General features: G+C 41.7%; 1 protein-coding gene across 2 annotated transcripts in view; it reads left to right on the top strand.

Moving 5' to 3' along the window:
* The first annotated feature begins 419 nt into the window (after positions 1-419).
* chd7 (chromodomain helicase DNA binding protein 7) overlaps positions 420-23,798 on the top strand; it is a 94,112-nt gene continuing 70,733 nt past the window's right edge. Inside the window, exon 1 of one of the 2 annotated variants that reach the window (XM_049598743.1) lies at positions 420-765. The gene's annotated coding sequence lies outside the window, so the exon portion shown is untranslated. The remainder of the gene's footprint in view (positions 766-23,798) is intronic. The other variant, XM_049598742.1, reaches the window with a different exon arrangement.

Below are 23,798 nucleotides of genomic sequence, written 5' to 3'. Positions count from 1 at the left end.
AAAACGTATCCAACATTGTTTATTTATTCATTTATTTATTTATCTAAATATTAAATAAGTGAATGAGATGGTTTTATGACTTGGTCATCATGATTCATTTCGACATGTGTCACCACACCATTGTCCCTGGCCAAGAACAGTGCTCTCTCAATATTGGTTTTTAACAGGTTCCTGGCTTCTATTGTGTTACTACTATTTTTCTATTAAAACAAATTAAAAATAAACCAAAAATTATGATCTGGACTCACAGTTGTAAACACAAATCATAGCCCAACTGACGCCCATGTTGCTTAAATATATAAATATATACATATAATTTATTTATTTATTCATTTACAATCCCCACATTGAGAAGTCACAGAGCGCGTCACACGGGCACGGCGGGGTCAGTGACCGCGCACGCCGCCTGTTTATCTCTATGAGAGGTTGTCGGGAGCGCGCCCCCCCTGGCCGAGGAAGGTGAGCGAGTGTCTGGAGGGGAGGACTCGGGAGCGCGACCAGCCGAGGGATCGATCGGATTAAACTCGATTTGAGTGAAATTAACACAAAGGAGAGAAGAGCAACGCACACTAGTCGGCGAGGTCGCAGATGCGAGACACGCCGGAGAAATATTTCATGAATAACAAACTTGAACTTTTTTCTTCTGTTTATTTATATTTCAAACGAAAAAGGACCACGGTGGATTTTTTTCAAGCAAGCGGAGATACAAACCCTACTAACGAGGAGTTGATTTGATAAAAAGCCCGAAGTGACCGAGCTTGTTGGGTAAGCTAAATGCCCCTTTTGAATGAGTGCATTTTAAATTGTGTCCAGCAGAATTCAGTGCGAGTGTGAGGGTTTTATAATACACACAGATTATGAATTAAAATCCTTTATATTCTTTCTTAATAGTAAGTTTCCATACTTTTTAAACGCAATCGGACTCTAATCTGCCGTGCGAGTTGGGTTTCAGCCCGATGGGCATTTCATTCAGTGCTAACTCGCTGGAAAGCTTATGTCCAGGTCTGCTGGTTTATTTAGCTGCTGTTTTATATTCTCATTTCAGCAGAAAGTCATTGAAGGTCCATGTAGCTGCCATGCCGACATGCTAACAATAGCAAGTTTAGCTTTGCCACCCGCTGCATCGCTCATACACACGCACAACAGTCCCGTAGTTAGTTGAAAAGTGGAAAGAAAAATCTCCGGCACAACACGGAGCCTCTCTGTTTCTGAGTCCGTCCCTTCGACAACTTGTTGAATTTTGTAATGTGACATTTTGACTTAATTCAGTTTTAAAGTGTAAGTGTTAGCCCGGTTAGCTAATTGTGTTGAAGCTTCTAGGAGACACGAGGTGGCTCGAGCGTAGAGGTGAGTCACTGGCCGACTGAATGAGCGGAGCTCTCTGAGTGAGATTCCCAGCGGAGAATACTTGGCATATATCGCCAAAAACGCTTCGCCGGAGTTAAATTAAAATGTTTTTACACAAAACTATAAATGATAGTTGTATTTCAACGGAATACTTGTGTTTTTACTGAAAGAGGACAGTGTAAAGTGTCCGTAGTAGTCGCTAGTTTTATTGGACGGAAGGGACAGAGCAGTGGAGGAGAGGGAGGGGGTGGGGGGCAGTGAGGCCAGGCGGTCATTCCATACAATCGTGTTTTTCACGTTGTTTTTACCACGTTTTGCATTACCAAAACCAATTTAAAGGCACGGAAAAACACACTCGTCCTTGCGTACAGCCTTGGAGTAGTGAGGAAAGTGTTTCACTTGAATAAAAACCGAGATGAGCGAAGCGTTCCCTGGTCCGGAACGACGTGCGAAACACCGCTGATAGGCTAATTAGCCGTGCTAGCCGCTGGAGGTTAGCCCAGCGCTAGGACACCGAAGTTCTGCTAGCCTGCTAGCCAGTTCTCATCCCCATTGTGTACGGGCGAAGACCACTTATTAGCCCCCCCGAGCTAGCAAGTAACCTGCTCGGGGCGGTTATCGGTCGAAGCATAGCTCGTGGGCAAGGAAATTAACTTTACGCATCTTTCGCTTCACTTTTTGCCGAGGTTAAAAGGCAAAGTAACGCTACGTCCTTTCCGCGTTTTTGCTTTTGTTATGAGAGCTTGTTTGTAATGTTACAATGTATCCGGTGACCGAAGTTTGGTAACCTTACGGCTACACTTGTTACATTGTGTGGACGGTGAAACGCAGCTCCGAACACCTGCCTGTTCCCATTTACTCCTCGTTTGTTACAGCAGCACATCTTAACAGGGTACATAAACGGTTGCGTTTTTTCTTTCATTAGTCCGACTTTATTGCGTGTGTTTCCTGTGCTATCCTGCCCTCTTTCTCCATTATGTGTTCTGTAATCGGTCAACTTGCATAATGGTCACCCTGCCGCTCTCACGCAACTTTGGCTGCGCTCATTCTGGGAAAAAAAGAAAAAACTAAGCGTTGTATCCTGAAAACACTCACACTTTAGTATTTTCTCCTCGCACGGTGGTTTTATTCACAGTCTCACATTCAGTGTACATGTGCTGCTTCGTTTTTTTCCTCCTCCTGTCTGCCATAGAGTCAGGAGCTGCTACCCCCACCACCTTGTGTCTTTGAGCCAAGATGGCAGCTAGTCATGTTTAGTGGGCCACAGAGGGAGAGATAAGAGGCCCCGACCACACACACACACACACACACACACACACACACACACACACACACACACACACACACAGCACACAACAGATGTTCAGCACTATTTGGTCTCTCTCCCGTTTGTCTCTCTGTCTTTTCTTGTGGGTAAAGTTGAGGCACTGTTCCCCCTTTCAGCCACAAGGCTGCCTGGGTTTGTTAGAAAAGCAGTTTGTCTGGACTAAGCTGGAAGATGGGACACAAAGTTAGATTTCCTCCTGTTTGATATGCATGTAATGACATCTCAGATCCCAGTTTTATATTTAATATTTGATATATTTTAATTTTAAATGGCTACATTCAGGCAGATTAGGGATATTTTATTCTTTTTAGGAGTGGATACTGTTTTTGATTCAAACGTTAAAAAAAAACAAAAAAAACCCAAGGTATTTTCTTAAAGTTGTCCTTGGAGTTGGATAGGCTTAACTTTGGCTTGTAGGCCTTGAGGTTGAAAAAAGAAACCCAGACACATAGGCATTATTCACAGTCAGAGAGCATGGAGGGAAAATTAGTGCAAAATATTATAGGCATCAACATTTGAAACTGTTGGAAGCATTGTGTCTCAAAATCTAAATGTTGCTTAATAGTTACTGGAACAGACACTTTATTGCTTGGGTGTAACGTGTTGTTACATTTAACTGTCTGATACTTTATCTCGTCTCTTGTCCCCTTTTAAATATCCTGTGTACTCCATACCATTAAGCCCAAAATGTCATTTTTGTCAGACAGAAGTTTCTCATTTCCCATTTTCCATCCAATGTACCTGTCATGGCCTCACAGTAAAGGAAATCCCTTTCAGCTTACACTAGGGGTAAGATATGGGGATACACCACATAAAGCAAAGTGACTCATATCCTACGAAACACAACATTAAGATTTACCAGTTAATTGAGATTTTACAGAATGATGCTATTCAATTTCCAGTCTAATATCCATGCCGTGGTGCTCCTTTTCCACATGTATACCCCCATTATCTTATCTCGACACATTCAAACTAAAATTTTCAATGACCATAAAGATTTAACCATGATGTCACTGTATGCGATGGCATTGTTTATTGATTCAGTCATTTTTTGCAGAATGAAAGACACTTTGTTTGGAACAGGTGTCCATCAGTGTGTCACATTTTTGAATAAGCTGCTCTGTTATTTTGACCTATGAATCATTAGTGCGAGCAGCTTTGGTTATCCGAACATTGTCACCCATAATGTGCAATCTTCCATTGACCTTTTAACCAACACGCACTGTTTTCATACTGGTTCAGGATATCCCAGAGCAAGATAGCTAATCATATAAAAGTGTAGGAAAAGGGGCCACATGAGGAGATGCCAACGGCAAAAGACGTGTGCGTATTTGATTAAGGGAGAATGAGGAGTCAGTGGTGCCCCCATTGGCATCTAGAGAGCACTATAACTTGTAGCTGACAGCACTGATGTTGTACTCTGCTTGTGAAAATGGCCATTGTTCCTGTCCTTGTCTGTCCCATTTCATTGCTGTGTATTGTCCACCTATGTCCCTTGGTGATCTTTTACTACTTGAATAGAGTAACTCATCAGGCTTTCACCAGTTTTGGAGATTATTATCTCTGTTTCTTCCTAATTTCTCTCAAAACTGGATGAGATTACCCTTTCACATATTAAACTATTAGTTCATAGAACTTTTTTTTATATAAACCTGGATTTATCAAAAGAGAAGTTGTGGCCCTGTGGTGGGTATTGAGATTTTTTGTCTCTAGAGGCTGAGAGGAAGTTCATATTAAAAGCACATTTTCACTTGCATTGTGACTTTTTGTGATTCTCATGTAGAACTTTTGAAGCATTAGCACCCACTTACATACCTGGTTAATTTAAGTGCTGAAGTTGATCTATAAATGTAAATGAATTTGCAACATTAAGCAGGAATTAGAGGTGCAACAAAGTATGGGATTTGTTGTTAACAATTGCTTTGAGTAGTTTTTGAGAAAAGTCCAAATTCTCTGATTCCCTCTTCTTCAATGTAAATACTTTCAGATTTCTTTATTCCTCTGTGATAGTGAACTGAATATCTTAGGCTTGTGGGCAAAACAGAACATTTGAGGACATTATCTTGGGTCTAGGAAAACACTGATTGATGTTTTTACCATTTTCTGACATGTTATACACGAAACAACTAATCGATAAATTGAGGAAATAATCGACCGATTAATCAACACTGAAAAAATCATTAGTTGCAGCCCTAGCTGGAGCAAATTGTGTTTTTTGTGCAAATTTTGCAACTCTACTGTATTTTTTTCCCCACTGCATAATGTGAGGTAAGGCAGTTGACTTTATTTATTAAACTCATGGCCTTATATTCAAGAATACTTGTGTGAGGAGAAGGACAACTTCATAAAGGGGTGATTGCTAAGATACCCTTGTCACTGTCGAATTGACTGTGAACAATCATGCACAATAATTGCAATAATAGTCCAACAAATGGATTAAAGCCGTACGACCTAAAAGTACTATAGTTGAACTAAACAGTAGAATTGGGTATTTGACAAGTGATGAAATACCACCACCAAGGGTGGAATTTCCCCTGCGGATGTCAGGAAATCAGAAACTCCTCAAAATGACACTTTTATCCTCCTGCTTTACTTTTACAGTCATTTTTTAAGTGAATTACTAAAACCTTTCAACATTGTCCAACAAAGGTGTAGATTCCTGGGGGGAAACGGGGACATTTGCCCTTCATTATTAAGAAGATGCGCCCCCCATTTCATGACTGTGAAAAGAAACATGCAATATATGTTTTTATTTTGAGTTACAGATGGCAGACATTCCTAAAGAGAAACTGTAGCTGAACATTGATAAAAGACGCCTTAGTGTAGTGCTCACTGCAACTTAATTATCTTTATTCCATAGGTGTTTCTTTTTAGAATTTGGGCTTAAGGTATCAGCGTAGCTAGAAGAAGCACAGCAAGCAGCTGTTTTTTGGCTGACAGTAGATGGCATGACTTGTTTATTTGATTAGAAAGTAATGGCAGCAAATTCTTGGGAAAATCTCAAACGGCTGGTGGAAAATGCTCTGAGGGGGATACTTTAAATTTGCGTACTTTGCAGGAATTGTTGCATTATATTTATGAGGTCAGTGCAGGTTTTACAAACTTTACCACACTGCAGTTATTTTTCTGGTGAGATGTCTGAATTAAAAGTTATCACAAAAACATTCCCTCACCATCACCAAGGAGAAACTTCAATATGTATTTTGCCGGTGGATGACACTTGCTACCCGACATAAAGGCCCGTATTGAACAGACACAATGTTCTCTGTTTAGGGTCGGTGGCACCTGATGCTGCACTGCTCCTGTTGGACAGTTTAGTGTTGAAAACCTGGTGTTGGGTATCTGAGCCAGAGTACTGGTGTTTGTTAGGGTGGCCATTTTGTCTCCTATCATCATGTGTCATGGATGGCAGCCCTGTTAGCAGACATGAGAAGTGGTGCTGTTGTTTGTCTCCATCTCTTTCATCTTGCCATCTATCGCTCCACCTCCACCCACCCACTCCCTCTCTACCCATGCATGAGCTCCCTCCTCTTCTTTCTACTCTTCATTCTCACCCTTTCCACCTCTCTCTCGCTCTCTCTCCATCTTTCCCTGCCTGCTGCCCCCAGTCCTCTCATTTCCAGCCAAAAGGTTAGCGGGGGTCTTTAGCACCGTGGTGACATTCAAAACTGAGTGTCATCGCTGTCTCTCTCGCTCTCTCTCATCCCTCCCTCTCACCTGTCTCTCCCTCTGCCCCCTCCTCCTCCGCACTCGCCTCCCCCATCCCCCCATCCTCCTCCTGCAGCGAGGGCCTTCTGGACCAAGTGCTGTGCCTAGAAGAGAGGCTGGCGTTAATACAGCTCTCAAGTGTTTGTGTGTGGGCCGTATGTGTGATAGAGGAGACGGCCTGTCAAGTACATCTCTGACCCATATGTGTGCGTGCCTTTTAATCTATCCTTGACCTCTCCCAGTGTTGATGCGTGGCACATCCTGTTTTTCCTCTTCATCCTTCAGCCCTCGTACACCATCCAACCTCACTGCTGCTGGGAAACAAACAAGCAAAGCTAAAACCCGAGACTCTCCACTGGAGATATGTGGGAGTTTTGTGTCATCAGCTGCTGATGAATCCCTTCGCTGAAAAGTGGCGCAACAAAAATCTCATCAGCTTCCCGGCGCATGCTGTGGTTTAATGGCACTGTTGTGGCATCCACGCATCCTTCCACCTCTCCTCATTTTCTATCACCATTTCTCTCCGAGAGTGATTCACATGGCTGATGAAAGGTTAAGTGCTGCTTGCTTGTGGAATCAACATCCAGTTAGGAAGATGGAGATGGATGCAAGGTCAGCGAGGGGAGAGACGTATAAAAAAATAATGTTAACCTCATGCAAGAGAAGATGTATGTATCTCTCTAGCAAACATATTCCCATTACACCTCCTCCTAAATGACACTGTTGCTTGTTGTATCCATTATTGGTAGCTAATGTTGGTCATTATTTATAGCACTAAAATGACCCAAAACGCCAGTAGCCGGATTTCATCCTGCTGAAAAATGTTACTCGGCTCAAGCTGTAAAAAGAAAAATTGCTTAGGAGATTCTGAGCTGGATTCAAACCCACAGCGGAAGCACTTTTGATCCTGTAGAGCGCATTGACTCTGGAAAGGGGTGTGTGTGTGTGTCCCAGGGGAGAAGTTACCCCACAGCTTTATAGGAAGGACTCTAGAAGTTAATTGGTTGTTAGCAGGCAGGCAGGTGGGGCAGGGAGGGGAACCGGCCAATCTCTGGGGACACAGTCCAGACCTGCCTGTCCCATTGGTCTAAAAGGGCATGTCAATAGCACTGATTGATTAGGGAGGTGTGGGGGTAGCACTGCTCTATACACTGTGTGTGTGTGTGTGTGTGTGTGTGTGTGTGTGTGTGTGTGTGTGTGTGTGCCTTCCTGTTTAGTCTTGCATAAAGGAATAGTTTAGTGTCTTCACCGTTGTGGGAAATTCACGATGAAAAGCCTTTCTTTGGAAGCTCATATCTTATTCATATTTTGTATAAACATGAAAATCTAGAAAAGTCCTGCCTGTGATGTTGTTGCTCAGAAATGTTTCCGAAGCTTCATCATACTTTGACTGCGCAGGGATGACAAATCTCACAAAAGCCCAAAAACCACTGGTGGTTTTTTGAACAAGCTGAAGAGACTCCCAGGTAGTGACGAATCCTGTAGTTTTTGAAAAGTCTACTGCTTTGAAAGTTTGACAGGAGTTGCAGGGGATTCCCCAAAGCCCGTTACAGTGGCAGTGTGCCACTGAGATAACTCATTTGCATCCTTGAGCAACAATTTCCCCCTCACCTGCAGCACTTTGATTTCAGATTTTCATTCAGGTTTACACCCTCCGCATTGACTTTCCGAACAAAATTCAAACACCAGGATTGGAATATTCACACAAAAACAAGCATGTAAAAATCCAGCAGGATATGATCTTTTAAATGAATAGGACACATAGGTCTGATGTCCCTAGTTGCTGCCAGTGAGCCATGCCGACTGAAGGGAGAGGCTCTGGTAGAAGTAGAAACTTCAAAGCATCATTGGTTGTCATCCTGAAAGGGTCAGTGTATGTCATCTGACCTGGCATCATGACCTTCCAGGTGATGTGAGCTGAATGTGGGTTGGATTCTAAAGCAGTCTCATTAATGTCCGAACATAGGTTGAACACGTATCTTGTATGAAGTTTGGACGTACAGTTGGTCCTCAGATGAGGCAGTTATTTCAGGCTCACGGCAGAAGTGTCTGTTCTTGGTTAAAAAATCAAAACTTGTGTTTGAAAAAATACTGTAAAGAATCAGTATTTAGGGTTTTGTAGGTTTTCAACTGGTGATGAAACCAATTACAGGCAGTGAATGCTTGGATCCAAAGTGCAGCAAAAAATGAAGCTTCACAGATCTGTTAAAGAGGCATCAGTCTGGCTCATGCTGTACATTTAACTCATTCCAACAGATGCATAAAGTCTTAAAAGGCATTGAAATAATTAATCTAAAAACAGGCACTAAATTGATATTAAAATGTCTGAAACCAATCTTAAAAATGTCTTAAAAATGCCAAGGCACGGGATGTAGGATTTTATGATTCATCGTTTTTTGGCGTAAAACAAAATTGGTGACATCTTTTAAAAAAGAATTCAACAAAAATAGCTATTTTGCCAAAATTTAATGGCATGACAGAAACCAGTACATAGGATGCTGGTGTATTTTTAGTTAAAAGGTTTTCAAACTTGGCACAATAGGAATCCAGGCAGCAGACTCCCACATGCAAAGTGAGGAACACAATATTGCCACGAAAACGTGCCATCAAATGTGAGGTATTTTCCCTGAGCTGTTCCTTTACGCATCATATGGACAAAATTGTCCCTAACCCTAAGTAACTGATGTCGAGTTGTGTTTTTCCCTTCAGTTTTGGCTATTGCAAAGTTGGTCATCATTTTCATTCTGATTTGCATTAAAAAAAAAAAGACAAAGTCTCAAATCAAACTTGAACTACACTGCATGAAGACCTATCAGAATGGGAGCCAGTGGGTCTTGTGTGTCTTTCATAATTTGCATCAGCCCTTTCCAAGTGATCATAAATACAAGCCATATATATCTAGTGACCTATTTAGTCAATGCGTGGAGCAAACCAGTCCGCTTATCACAACTAAAACAGTGTATTTTCTCCAAAGCATTTCACAGCAATTTGAATGGCAATAAATCCTTGCTCTCCATCGAATGCGACTGTTCACAAGTCCAGGGGGAGAATCTAGACTCGGTTTGTGATGCTTTAAATCCCCATGTGTAGTGACTTGACTGAAGTTAAAATATTTGCAGGCAGTTCTTGTGGGCCAGTCTCTGTAGAGATCACCTCCACTTATTTGCTGTAGTTGTAAAAGTGTGATCTTCAATAGATTAACAGCAGTGTTGTAACTGTTAGAGCCCATGAGTTTTTCAGATTTGCACCGTTTACTGAGAGCTTTTCACTTTGAACAGACACTACTCACCTCATCATGACCACCACACATCCTTGTCTAGGTAGCTTTTATTATAAGAGAGTTGTAGCACCAAGAGAATGTGGAATAGGATTACCTCGACATCGAACCCCTTCAAAAGGAACAGCTCCAATACTGTTTGACATCCAGCATGGGACAATATGAATATCCATGCTGGTGTGCTGAAATCTTAACTGGTGTAGTCTGTCTTTTGACGTTGAATCTGAAAGGTGTATGACAGGATGCGCAATTTTAAAAGGATTTCTATGTAAAAAGAATGCAGAGAATTAGCACAATAACAGACATTGTCATTTATTTAGTCTCTTCAACATGTTGTACTTCCCTCAATGTCACCATCACATACACACCTGCATCTCTCACCTTTTTAATCCACTCACAGATGCGAGTGATTTTCAAAGACTAGACGGAGTCAGTTTCAGAGACCCCATAACAGGTTCCTTCAGTGAGCACATGCATTCACACACACATACACACACACTTCCACTAGCAGGTTCCTTGGCCACCCCCTGTGGCCTACTTCTCTCTCTCTATCTCTCTCCTCCTCTCCTGTGCCTGTCTCTCGGCCTCCGAGTCCTCTGGGATCAGACTGGGAGCCGGCCAGTGGTTTTTCCTACCACATGGTAAAGGCAGGGAACAGATTGGATAAACACAGCCCTTTCCTGCTGACCCACCCCCGCCGCCCACCTCCTCCCCGAGACACACACACACACACACACACACACACACCCCCCGACATGCACACTGCGCACACACACACTCTGTCCATTAACGAAGCAGCCGTGCGTAAAATAACCAGATTTTCTCTAGCTTCACTGCTTCTCTCTTTCTTCTCTTGGTTTCTCGATCCCCCCCTCCTCTCCTCCTCCTCTTCTCTCTTCCTTCCTTCCGGGCCTCAAATCCCAGCCCCAAACACACGGCCCTGCATCCCCTCACTTGAGCGTAATTACACACACAGCTAGCCAGCTCCTGCGTGCTGTCCTCCATTTGGGAACAAAGGTATAAATTATAGCGGCTTAGATCCTAGCAGTAATGGGAGGTGGGTGGGTGCACACGTGTTCTCCAGAGGAAGAGGGAGATCCCTCACTTCTTCAGGTGTCTAGTTAGGCTGGGGCTGCTAAGCTTTCAGTGTAGTTTGTTTCTCTGTCTCTGTTTTGTTTGTCTGTGCCTGTCTGTCTGTCTGTCTGTCTGTCTGTCTGTCTGTCTGTCTGTCTGTGTCTCAGTGGAAAAATGGTGTTGTTGACATGGCAGAGATTTCCTGTAGTAAAGCCTGGAGGCTACAGACAGTTTAGCTGCCAAACTTTCAGCAGCACAGACAGGACTGCATTGAGCCGCTGTTGGCTAATCTCTCTTCCTTCTTCCTTCCTTCACCCCAGACTAACACTGCATACACACAGGGATTTGGGGCTGTTTGATCAAGCATGATGTATCAAACTAGTTAGAACAAATAAAATCTGCAAATTTCCTTGTTTTGCAAAAAGTTTTATTGATGAAAGAAATTAGGAATGGGTTTTTCCTAGTACTTAGAACTTTGAGGGGGGCAATCACATGTAAATTGTTCACTAGATTCCTCAGGCTGAAAAATATACAACTAACAAAGACTTTCAAACATTTATATATAGGAAACAGGAGAGGTGTGCCATTGAGGGCTGAGCACCTGCAGGTTTTCATACCAACCAAAGTTTACACCAGCTGACGTCACTGACTAACACACCTTGACTCAGACTGGAAACAACGGTTACATCACCTGATGTAGGGATTGGTTGGAGTGAAAATGTGGAAACTTTTGACACTGGGATCTGCAACTTACAGCCATTTCACAGTATTAAATAGCCAATAAATTGGGGCATGGCAGTGTCTCAAAATGTTGTCTTTTCTTGGTTTTAAAGGCTGCATTACAGTAGTGACATAAGTGATGTAAGTTTCTAACTTACCAGTCTGTTCTAGCTGTTTTATTATTTACCTTTACCTACTTAGTCATTATATCCACATTACTGATGATTATCTATTATTAAAACTCTTCAGTATTTGTTGCTACAATACTGATATCAAGGTATTTGGTCAAAAAATTGTGATATTTGATGTTTTCCTTATCCCCCAGCCCAACAACAAATAGATTAGTACAAGTAGATGATAAACAGCACAATACTGTGGTCCACTTCCCTATACTTTGAACATACATCTATGTGTAAGTTAGGGTTTCTGTATGTTAAAACATGAGATCAACTTTTTGATGGGACTTGGCATTGATGGCAGTGTTTTCATTTGAGTTCCTGTTTGGGTTTCTGTTAAATGAAGGCCCCCCTCTCTGATGCACTACAGCGAATGACTGTGTAATACCGCTGACTGCCAGAGGCCATTCAGTTGCACTAACTTGGCAGTCATATTCTGTGGTTCGGGCTCGGCTGAACGGATGGCCTCCATAATTGCGGTTTGACAGAGCTGCACAGTCGGTGTGAATTCCTGAGCCCTAGCTGGTGATCGTCAGTTCATTTATCAAGTTGGCTAAAACTATACGTGTTAGAGCCACTCAGCGATCACTTCTGGTTTCAGGTGAGGTGGAACTTGTGGAGCTGTTAATTATGTTGTTTGACTCAGAGGCTCACGTGTCTGCCCCTGGCAGAGAGGCTTTTCATATTTCTTCTCACTTTGTCTAAACTGGATAATAGGCCACTTCAAGGTCAAAGTCCTGATACGGTATCTCAAGTTTGATTTTGAAACATGGTTTGCTTAGGGTTTCAACACAAAACGGCAAAGGAAATGCCGCATCCATCCCATTCTGAAACCATCTCAGCAGTGTTTCTGTTTCCTTTCTCAGTAATTACCAATACTAGCCTAAGTTAGCAGATTACATGACTTGATGTAGATATACTGCCCAGAGCTGCATCGTAGCAGCACTGTCTACATTGTTGCTCTTTATTAGAGCTGCAACAATTAGTCAAATAATGGAAATGAAGTCTGTAACTACAGTGAAGGTGGATTAATTGTTAGCCATTTTTCAATCAAAAATTCAAATCTTTTGATGGTTCCAGCTACTTCATTGTAAGAATGTGTTGCTTTTTATGATATTTTGATATAGCAAATGCAATTCTTTTGGTATTTGGGCTGTTGGTCTAACAACACAAGGCATTTTCAGATGTCACCTGCTTTACAGACCAAACGATTGAGAAAATAATCAGCAAATTAATTTAAAATGAAAATGCCTTTTGTTGTTACCCTTCTGTCTTAGTAGTTTCTTTTTGTTAAGCAATATGATTAATTCCTCCAGCATTGACTGTCATGACATTTTATTCAGGGTTACTTTTGAGATTTATCTAAACATGGACAGATTCACAGAACTCTGATATTGCAGTGTGTCTTGAAACACTGATCTGCAAATGAATCTGCTTTAGATAAACAATCCGATACATGGTGCTTTCCCCACTTGTTACGAATACTGTTACAATTATTTTCCATCAAATGTAATAATTTCAGTTTGCTGACAAAGAGTCTCTGGCACCATTATTTATGACAACCTTATAGTACCATTACATGTGAGGGATTGTCTGTTATAGAAATATGCTGTAACTGATGTGGAGTTTTCATTTCCTGACGACAGCATGAATGACTAATATGTACTTAGATTGTTAGTCAGCGTTGAGCGATCCATTTAATGATGTGCTGGGAATCACTTCTGAAAAAGTGGTGTTGGTTCACCACTAATAATGGAGAGCAGGAATGGCTTTCTCACAGGGATGATTGAGTCAGTTGATTTTTCTTTATCAAGTCATCATGTCCCTTTAAACTGCCTCGTGCTGTTCGTAGTACGTACAGGCTGTCACCTCTGGGTACACTGATTAACATCAGTGTGGTCTTGTGAAACCACAAAAGTGAACAAAACTTCTCAGTTGTGTTACTGTGTTCTCTTTCTCTACAAGGCTGTAGGACAGAAGCATGAGGGCCTGCAGTGCTGCTGATTAAACACATACCTATGTTACCCTCTGGTATTGTAGCCCACACTGAAGGTGAAAGAGGCAGGTGGATTAGTAATGATGCTGTGGTGAAGGGCTGCAACCAACAGTAATTCTAGCAATTAATCTGTTGATTATTTACTTGTTGATTTTTCATTTGGTCCATACAATGTCAGAAAAGAGAACCAATAAAAACTGAGGATTCACAATTTCACAAAGCCAGAGTTGATACATTCATTTTCAGATGCTTGTTTTTTTTTCTTTGTCTGACCTGATAGGATAGGAATCAATATGTATTAAAGTTTCACAACAGACCTCTAAGAAAACTAGACAATATTCATACTCGATAAACATTAACCAGTGAATTTTATACATTTTTGCTTAAAGAAACTAAATGGTTAATCAGTTATCAAAGTAGTTGCTTAAAAATGCTACCCAAAATGAGCAGCATTTCTGTGCTTCTGTACTGAAACTGTCATAACACTCTTTATTGGTTGTAAAATTGTCTGAGAACATACACATCATTGACAGCATGTGCATTGTGATGGACAGTATTTCCTCACAAAAAGAGGAAAGCAACAGGCTTTTTAATACTTGTGATTCACGTCACTGTGTCTATAGCCTCTTTTACAAACAGGTCTCGCAATACTTCTGCAACAAAACCATTTATTACGCAGAACCAAATATTGCAGACACAGTGCCGCCCCAGTGTATGAGTTTAGTCAGCATGCTGAAAGCAAAAGAGCCGTGATGGGCTTGAAGTTCAACACAACAGTGTTTGTATCTAGTGTGACATAACGTACACATCAGGCAGCTTTTTCTAAATATTAACCTTTACTGTCTCTGTGACATGGCAGGTGATATTGTCCTCTGCTTGAGGGTTAGGTACTCCTGGACCTCATTCTGTCCTCAGTTGTGGGCATTTTCGGTCTCTGCTCCTCTTCTTTGAGTTAGCCGCTAACTGCTTCTAGCTGCTTTTTAAATCTCCCGGTGGTAAAAGGGGCTTTTGAGTGCATACTAAATGGCAATAATGATAAGATGTACACACTGATGGGGCTGTGTTGCTGTGGGTGTGTTGCTACAGGTGCCAATGAGAAAATTAAATATGAGCCACTAAGTCCAGTGTGAAACTTATCAGATGTTAAGACACAGCACAGCAGTTTTATGCTCCTTTTGAGGAAGTTTTTTTTTTCAGCTTGGGGAAAGTTATGAAGGCAGGAATGCTCTGCTCCCTTGTCTTGTTGATTATGATGTGAACAGTACCTGGTATGTAAGCTTACATACGTGATTGGCCAGCACCTTATATTCCCAGGTGATGGCAGACAACACAGCACTAGGGCAAAAGCTAAGCCAGACTCGGTGTTTTTTGTTTTTTTTTGTTGTTGTTTTTTTTGCCAGACCTGTCTGAGGTTGCTATGTTGCTGTGGTAGTTAGTATGGATATGGTTTTTCCTCCTCTGGACTTGTCACCACGTGTGTTATGGCAGAGGGAGGGGTGTGCGGTGGGCTAAATGCATCATCCTTTGATGAGATTTGGTGTCTAAAGCGGCACACTGACCGTTCACCTAATTCCTTCTGCAGTGACAGCTGGGCCTCAATGCCAAACTGTGCATGTGTGTGTGTGTGTTTGCTTACTATGAGAAGGAGACGAGAGTTCAAGCTCGGGCTGAAATGGCAGAGGAAGTGGTACAGAAAGTTTTATAAAACAAAGTCGGGGAGAACAGAAGGCTCGTCTATTCAATGACTCTTAGACTGAAGGAGTTTTCACTCAGGAGTGGAGGGATGAACAATAACACTGGAGAGAGAGAGGGCGAGATGATGAAATGGGCAAGAGGAGAGAGGTGACATGCAGAGGAAATGTGTCCGGCTCTGTGCAGGGTGCAGACACGCGTTATCTTATGGGAGGCTCATTTCTTTAGGCCGGACAAAATATGAGGAGGACAAGTAGAGGAAAGAATCTTTTGCCTGCCTACTTTTAACTAAAGCTGTGATCCGATGAAAGCCCCAAGGCTGCTGCACACAAATGCAAGCTTTCTCTCTCTCTCTCTCTCTCACACACACACGTGCACACACACACACACACACACACACACACACACACACACACACACACACACACAGTAGCCAGCAAGTGCTTATACAGCTACATTTATTCTGTATTGTAGTGTTCACGCTCTAATGTAGTGTGCTTCAGACTGAGCTGACAGGAAATCAGTTGCCTTCGTAGTAACTTGCTGCAAAGGATGTGAAATTACACTCAATTACTCTCACCTGCCACACACACACACACACACACACACACGCACACGGTCACATGCGGAAACTTTTTTTTTCTTGCTGTAGTGATTGAAATGCACAGGAAGTGATGTAACTCCACAGTGCTGCTACTTCACCACTGCGAGCACAGGTTCTCTAATGAAAACAGCCGAAGTGCTGCTTTTGTGGTGGCAGTTAGGTGAGTCAATTTTAAAAAAATGGATGGTAAAAATGAAATGTTTCGTTAATGGTTAGGGTTTAAAGGGGGATAAGAGGGTTGTTAATAATGAATAACCTGCTCTTTGACTCCTGAACACAGAGTTTTAACTTGGTATATTTCTTACAACATTGCTAGGTATTAGGGTTTTAAATTAGGGATGCATGATATTATTGGTGCGTTATCGATATTGGACAATATTGGCTTTAAAATGAACTATCAGAGTTGCCCAACATGTTTTTACTTATTTTGCACAGTGAATTAATGTAAAATAAGTTGAAAAGCATTATATTTCATGTCTCCATCTGCTGTTTGGGCCATCACGATAAGAGTATGCATGCATGATATGATGTTAATTCTACTACAGGAGAGACTTGATGATCAGTAAAATGAGGTGGAGAAAAAGTGTCTATCAAATATCTGCAAAAAATCTAATACCATGCATCCCTAATTTAAATTAGAATTCGATACTATATTGATTCTTTGGACAACCTTTCGATATTTGCTGATATCAGAAGGTCTGCCATGATACCATTTCATTTCAATTCAGGTGTCTGATTGACATGAGACAATATCAGTAAATATCATTAATGTCTTAGTCTGTACAGCTGAACACAGTCTAAAGTGTGCGAGGCTGCTACCACTGTTTGAATGTTTAGGAAGTAGGTGTGCTTAGATAGAAATCGACGTGCCATGGGAATTTAAAGATAAAGGGGTATCTTAAAGATGACAATGCATATCCATGTTTTCACTTTGCATTGATATTGATCATTAAACTGATATATCAATACAGACTGTTGTACCATTACACCCCTGCTAGGTATGTGTGTGTCAACGCACATGTGTAGTATTTACTAGGGTCACGTCATTTTCAAACCAGTTTGATCTTAAGCTTAATATCAGAACAGTGTACCAAGATATACCATTAGGTGACGCACTTGACTCAGCAGCTGAATTGTAACAACAGCGCAGTATCTGACTATCACATCACATTACGTAGCATTGGAGCGCTCTGTCCACACAGAATTCATTAAATATGCACTTATTTTTTACATCATGTAAACACACACCTGGACTGGCAAAACTGGAAATTGGCCCAACTGTAGTGTTTACGATGTGGCATACTGGAACTTGTGTTCAAAAGTTTGGCCAAGTGAAGAGCTTCTATAGGTGTTTACTGCGTTTTATACAGACTTAACCGATGAAAACAAGTCATATCTTCACTTGAGCGCGTCTGAATTTCACACTTGTCAGACTGTATCAGGTCAGAAGTAATGAGAAGATGGACATGATGCGGCCAGTATTTTCTCCAATTATTAGTGCCCATATAGCCCATGCAAGGGTTATAACCTTTCAGCTGAACTACTTTTGGTAAAGATAATAACTTTCAGTCACAATCAGAATTGTCATACCACTATTTTCACTCGCAGTTGTGGAAATAAAAGTATCTGTAATCTAAAGCTCTCTCATACATACAGATTACAGTAGTGTTCGTCACTTTCCCCTTTAGCTCTGCACAGTTAGTCAAGTTGGTAACAGTCTCATCATTTGTAGAAGTTGTTGAGAAATCATCAAGGATGATTTGATCAGAACCAATTAGTGGTTTAAGTGGTGATTGAACCAATTACTAACTTAATAGATATTGTTCCATGCGAATGACTGTGTTTGTAGCTCTGGCTCTTGAGTCAACGAGTTTCTAGGGATGCAGTGAGAAAATGTTCTCATGACAATGGTGTTACTGATAACACCAGACGTTTTAAAAGATGCATCGATGACGCTCAATATTTGAGCGCTTACTTTGATCTTTAATGTTAGATCTTCCCCTCACTTTGAACAAAACGGAACAGGAACAGTTGGTGTGGCTGTGGCAGCACCTGCTTTTTAATAAACTTGCCAAAGTTTTTTTCTGTTGGGCTCTGCGGCAGCTCCCTCCTCCTCTTCATCTCCCTCTTCTCTCACTGGGTGTGCTCTCCGCTTGAGAATGACTCCTCTTAGTCTCCTTAGCATTTAGGTCATAGTCACTATGGTAGCACTGGTCCATGAATGGTGCCTCGTGCATAAGGTCTGCACAGAGCTCTGTGCTGCGCCTCTGCTGCTGTGGCTGTACGAAGCAGACACTTTCAGTTTAGAATTATAGCATCTGTCATCCGACTAAGAATTGACAGAATGCTTAGTGTTTTGTTTTTTTTTTTTTTTTAATATATATATACAAATTATAGTTTTTTTTATATGTTGGATGTGGATGTTTATGTGAAAAGAACTAAATGGGTTTCATTTCTGTTTTAAAACAAACAAAACATTCGGGCAGCAATGCTGAATTGGCCAAAAAAACGGACATGGGGCAAAAGTGTGGGACACACCACACTAACAAGGGTGACACATGCTCACCGATGGCCTAAGTTTGACCGACTGTCTGCTTGGTGTGTCAGGGCCTTAACACTGGAATAGGGTTGCAACGATGTGAAATTTTCGTGGTGCAGTAACCATCTCAGAAAATACTGTGGTTTCACTGTATCACAGTATTACAGAATATCAGTCAGAATGACCCTTAAAGGAATGAAAATGCTGGTGTTAGGTTTATATTTAGTATCTTAAATGAAACCTGAAACCACTTTTTAATGAAGTATGTGTAAAGTCTTCCTTTGAAAATAACGATATCGTGGATACGCAAATGTCCACAGTATGATAACCATCAATTTTCATATCACAGTATACCTTGAGATTGATACACCGCTGCAACCCTACACTGGAAACACAGACTACCACAGCAGCCCACCAGCCACCGTGGTGAATAGTGATGTTGGTCTATCTGACTTCCATGCTATGTTAGCAACTGAGTGATTAGCACACAGTGGTTATACCACATTACATGCATAGATAGAATCACTGCTTAAACAGACAGCTGTGCCTGAGTACCATTGTTGAGACTTCAAGAATAACAACGAAGTGTACTGACTAATCTCTCTGTGCATGCCCTTGCCTGTTGCTGACCATAATATAGTAAAGAGTTAGGCAGCACCTGTCTTCCTGTCTGTGTGTCGGTGGCTTGTTTATGGTTCAGAGAGACATGGAGGAAAAGGCTTGTTAATTGCTATTTACACAACAGGAGTGGATGCTCCCAACAGAAGGCCCAAAGGGCTGAAGGAAGTCTGTTTTACTGTAGTCTTTGTCATGCTAATGGTGACTATTGGATTGCTACTTTCTGAATGGGTATTCTTTGTTGCTGCCCAAAAACTCAACTGTGAATAGTATTTTAATGGATATACAGCAAAGCAACTTTTATAGATACTCAGTGGGGGACATTGTGGCTACTAGAGACTTCTACTGGCAGAGAAATTCTTTGGTCTTGGGCTGGTTATTTGTTACCTCAAATGTTGAATGTTGTCTGCTTGATAGATCTAAGAATATCAGTTCAACTTTGTTTTTCTGTAGTCTTTACAAATGAGACAAATGGTGGAAAATTGTTGTGTACTCACAGGTTTTTGTCTCCAGGATCACTTCAGAGAGCAAGGTAGATTTTAAAGCTAAAGCTTTCTGAGTTTCTGGCAATAGCAGATGGTGGAAGGAATGAAAAGCTGGTGGACAAATCAGTTCCAACATTTTTATCCTGTTGAGTAAAGCTGAAGAGAAAACATCTGCCTTGTGACAGGAAGCAGACGGGTTTATGTGAAGTGCACCAGCACTAACAATGCTGCCACACAGCCATACAGAATCTACCAATTATTGTTGTAATTACCAAACAGTTAATATCACAGTGAGATACTAATAGCTCTGTGATGGACTAGCAAGGATATACCCCACCTCTTGCCTAATGCAAGCTGTGATAGGCCTTAGCTGGCTGTGCACTCAAACACAGCCTGCCACTAACACTTCAGGTGCCCCTCTTGAACTGAGCCGCCCAACCACAACAACCTGTGATTTCAGTTCCTGCTGCTACAATAACGCAAGTTATTACTTAAGTGATTTTGGGGCACAATTTAGTTATTTAATTCTACAAATTATTTATTAGAAAAAAGAAAATGAGTAATTTTTGCACACTATTTCACTTGAAGAAATAATTAAACGTTTTACCCCTGATACCTGCCGGGCTCTGTAATGAACCGATAAGTGGATGAGGAAAATTAGTGGGAGGGAGGAGTGGAGAGTGGAGGAGGAAAGAAATTAGTTGAAAGGGGGGAGGGGAACTCTGTAGCAGCAAAAGTTGACTTGGGTGTTGTTGGGTTTTTTTGGTTGGCTTTTTTTTCGCAGTTAAGAGGCAAGAGGCAAACCTCCTCCACCCTCTCCCCGTCCTGGGCTCCGATATAAGGCCTACACACACTTGTTCATTCGTGCTTAGATCCACCTACGTCCAGCCTATCACTCATGCAGACTGTATGTCGTCACTCAGATGTTGGTTATGTATACTCACCCCTGGAGTCCTCAATGTTTTAGATTTTTACACACTCATATAACAAGTTTATTATAAGTGAAGTAGACTTGCTGTACATGTGCTTATTTTCCTTTTACTCTGGTAGATCAACAGAAACACAGAGGCTAAAAGTAGCAGGTTGCTAACTCCCCTGTCTTCACACATCTGTCGAGACTGACTGGTTAGTTAGCCAGCTGAATGGCTTGCTGACCGAGGTGCTACTGACTGGCTGGTGTAGGGAAAAGCTCTCTGGCCTGCTGGTTGGCTGGTTTCTGGCTGGCTGGATGGCAGCTGCTGCTGTTCAAACAGAGTTGCATCTGCTAGGCCCTTTTGTTCTAATACACACACACACACACACACACACACACACACACACTCAATGACTCTGAGTGTGTGTTTGAAAAGAAAGAAGTTCTTTTGTTTGGTAGTAAAATTGAGGTGGGGGAGGGTTAGGGGGCAGTGCTAAAATAAAGTGTGTGTGTGTGTGTGTGTGTGTGTGTGTGTGTGTGTGTGTTTCAGGGTGTGTGGATGTGAAAGGATTTTTTTTCAATGAGTGAATGTTTTTTTTCTGGGGTGGTTACAACTGATTAACTTGCTAAACATGCAAGTTAATCCGGTGCACCTCTGCTCAGCAGGTAATGAGGCTGCTTGTAAATGTGGCAACAAATGAGTGTGTATGATGCACCATCTAGAGAGTGCTCAGGGCTGTGGGGAGATGAAAATCTCGATTTCCTGGCCAATATTGCAGCATGAATTGAGATTTTTTTTTTTTTTTTTTTTATCAAGGCCTGTATTGGTGGTGATCATGTGTGTTTGTGTCTGTGTCTGTAGCCCTTTTTACATAGGAACAGGGTTTGCGTTAACCGGATATTCTCGGTCATTGACCGTTTTTTTACAACAATGACCAGAAAATCTGAAGGCCATCGGTCATTTTGACCGGTTGCAATTACCACCCCTGCCCACTATTTTTTTCACACTGCAGAGAAAAAGTCATTCATCTCCTTCATGTAGCGATGTTGACATAACGCCCTGGACACACCGGACGCGGAACCGAAGCGCAGCGCCCAGCAGCGGAGGCAGTTTTCAATCGGTACCCATGTTAACCTATCTGACTGTCCACACAGGCCACTGAGCAGAACGGAGCGCCGGCGGAGGCAGCACTTCAGTTCGGCATCTGGTCTATTTTTCATGCGAGCCGCGAGTGCTTCTGTCAAGCTGGATAGAGTGGATCGTACCAAACAAGAAGTTGGACACAGAAAAGACGAGAGAATCCGGCCAATTTTCAAAATAAAATAACAGCACACACTGTGGAACGTGAGGAGAAAATACTGTGTTTATAATTTAAAAAAACACAACAGTGCATAACCGAACACATTTTTCAATACCCTAATCACTTCATTACAATTTTAATTTTGTGTGTCCGAGCCTACAGGCATAACTACATAACGCCCTGGACACACCGGACGCGTTAGTGCCATCCGGTGTGTCCAGGGCGAAGCCTAATGGCACGGGTGTGTGGATGTCTGTTCATCTTTTCGTTCATGTCCTTATTAATGCACACTTTATAACTTGCTTGTTGGATTTATTAAAAACGAACGAATGAGAACTAAATGTCTTTGAATATCTTTATTATCATTTAAAAACGAAAATTAAAATGACCAGTAAAAACAGATTATGACGGGATTTTTATGTCAAAATGACCGGTGACGAAAAAGTCTAGTGCAACGCCTGGATAGGAATTGTGCAAATTTTCAGGAAAGCCCGATCAGTCTTTTTTCAGCATTGGCAGTATAAAAACAAAATCAGGGAGTGCGGCAAAATGCCACCTACCTACTTTTGTTTATACAGAATGTGCCTTTTTCGGGGCAATGGGGGGCGTGATCAAGTAACAAAACGTGTTGCTCAGCGTGTGACGTAAACGGTGACATGGGAGGGAAGCCGTGGCTGGTCAGTCCTTCAACGATTCTCTCATAAGTCGGCCCGTTCTTCAACGTCCCCGTCATTTGACGGTTAATGGCCTCTTCATTTGCGAGGGCAAGGAGGGCACACAATTCCTTGTCTACCCAGGTGCTCATCTTTACAGTGTCTGAGTGTCTATCAGGTTTGTGTTTCCCTCTTGTTACTAGCTGCTCGCTAATTCCTGCCATCAGCTGTTTCCTGTTTATCCACCGTCAGTGGGTCGCACGTGCGGCATCATCAACAGCTCCTCCCTCAAGTCATCAACAGTCCCTCCCGTTGCGGAAGGCTGCTGCGGTCTTTTTAAACCAAAAAAGTTCCGCCAATATGACTACCCTACAAGGCGGAAAATTGGGCACCTCGGATCAACTTGTCAGTCCGGCTCTGTGTGTCTAAATGCTCCCAACTTGCCAGCAAAACGGCCCAACATTGGAGGAAAATCTGGCAGTGTAAAAGGGGCTTGCATGTAGGGGGGTCTACAGGATTCATTTGTGCTTATTACTGAGCATAACCACAAACTTGTGAACTTTTTTTTCTGATCTTTTTATTCGATACAAATATCAGGGAAACTTTGTGATTCTCAATACCCAGTTAAATACTGCAGTAAAAAAAACAAAAAAAATTAAACCATAGAGTCCATGTACTTAAACATACACCCCTTCATTAAAAACGTTTAAATCAGATTTAATTTAAATTGTATTATTAATCCCTAAAAATGTTGCTGCACTTGTCACCTTATTCCACATTGTTGTTGTTCTTCGTGCTGATAGACATATTTCTTCGTCCTTTGATATTTAACAGCAGACTCAGGGTTTCCCAGACATTCATTTAACATCTGCCACCATGTTTTTATTTTCTGTCTTTGGAGATGTGCTGTTGGAATATATATATCATTTGGTTATTCATTGCTCCAAACTCTAAAAATGCAGAGCATTCTCTGGGAACAGACGGAGCAGCAGAATGTCAGGCGCAGTGAAAGTGAAACTTAACCTTTCATTGCTCTGGGTCAAAAAGTTCCTCTGCAGCAGCTGCTTCTCTCATCCAGCGATTTTTTTTTTTTTTTTTTTTTTTTTTTATTTATTTATTTTTTGTAGCTATGACAGAATTGGTGTTTTATGGCTTTGTATTCCTAGATATGTTAACGATGATAAACTGTCAGTCACTTTTAACAATGTAAGTTTGCTATTTAACTCATGACCCCTAATGTTAATGCAGTTGAAGCTGCTAGCTTTTGCTTTGGTTTATTAACAACCTGTATGAAGGCACAGTATCACCATTCAAACATCACCACCAGTGAGCTGAGATTCATCGACATCCATGTATGTCAACAAAAGA

Source organism: Epinephelus fuscoguttatus, linkage group LG15, assembly GCF_011397635.1.
Source record: "Epinephelus fuscoguttatus linkage group LG15, E.fuscoguttatus.final_Chr_v1".
Taxonomy (NCBI): domain Eukaryota; kingdom Metazoa; phylum Chordata; class Actinopteri; order Perciformes; family Serranidae; genus Epinephelus; species Epinephelus fuscoguttatus.
Note: the sequence above shows the minus strand (reverse complement) of the source record. Positions and strands in the feature narration are given on the sequence as shown.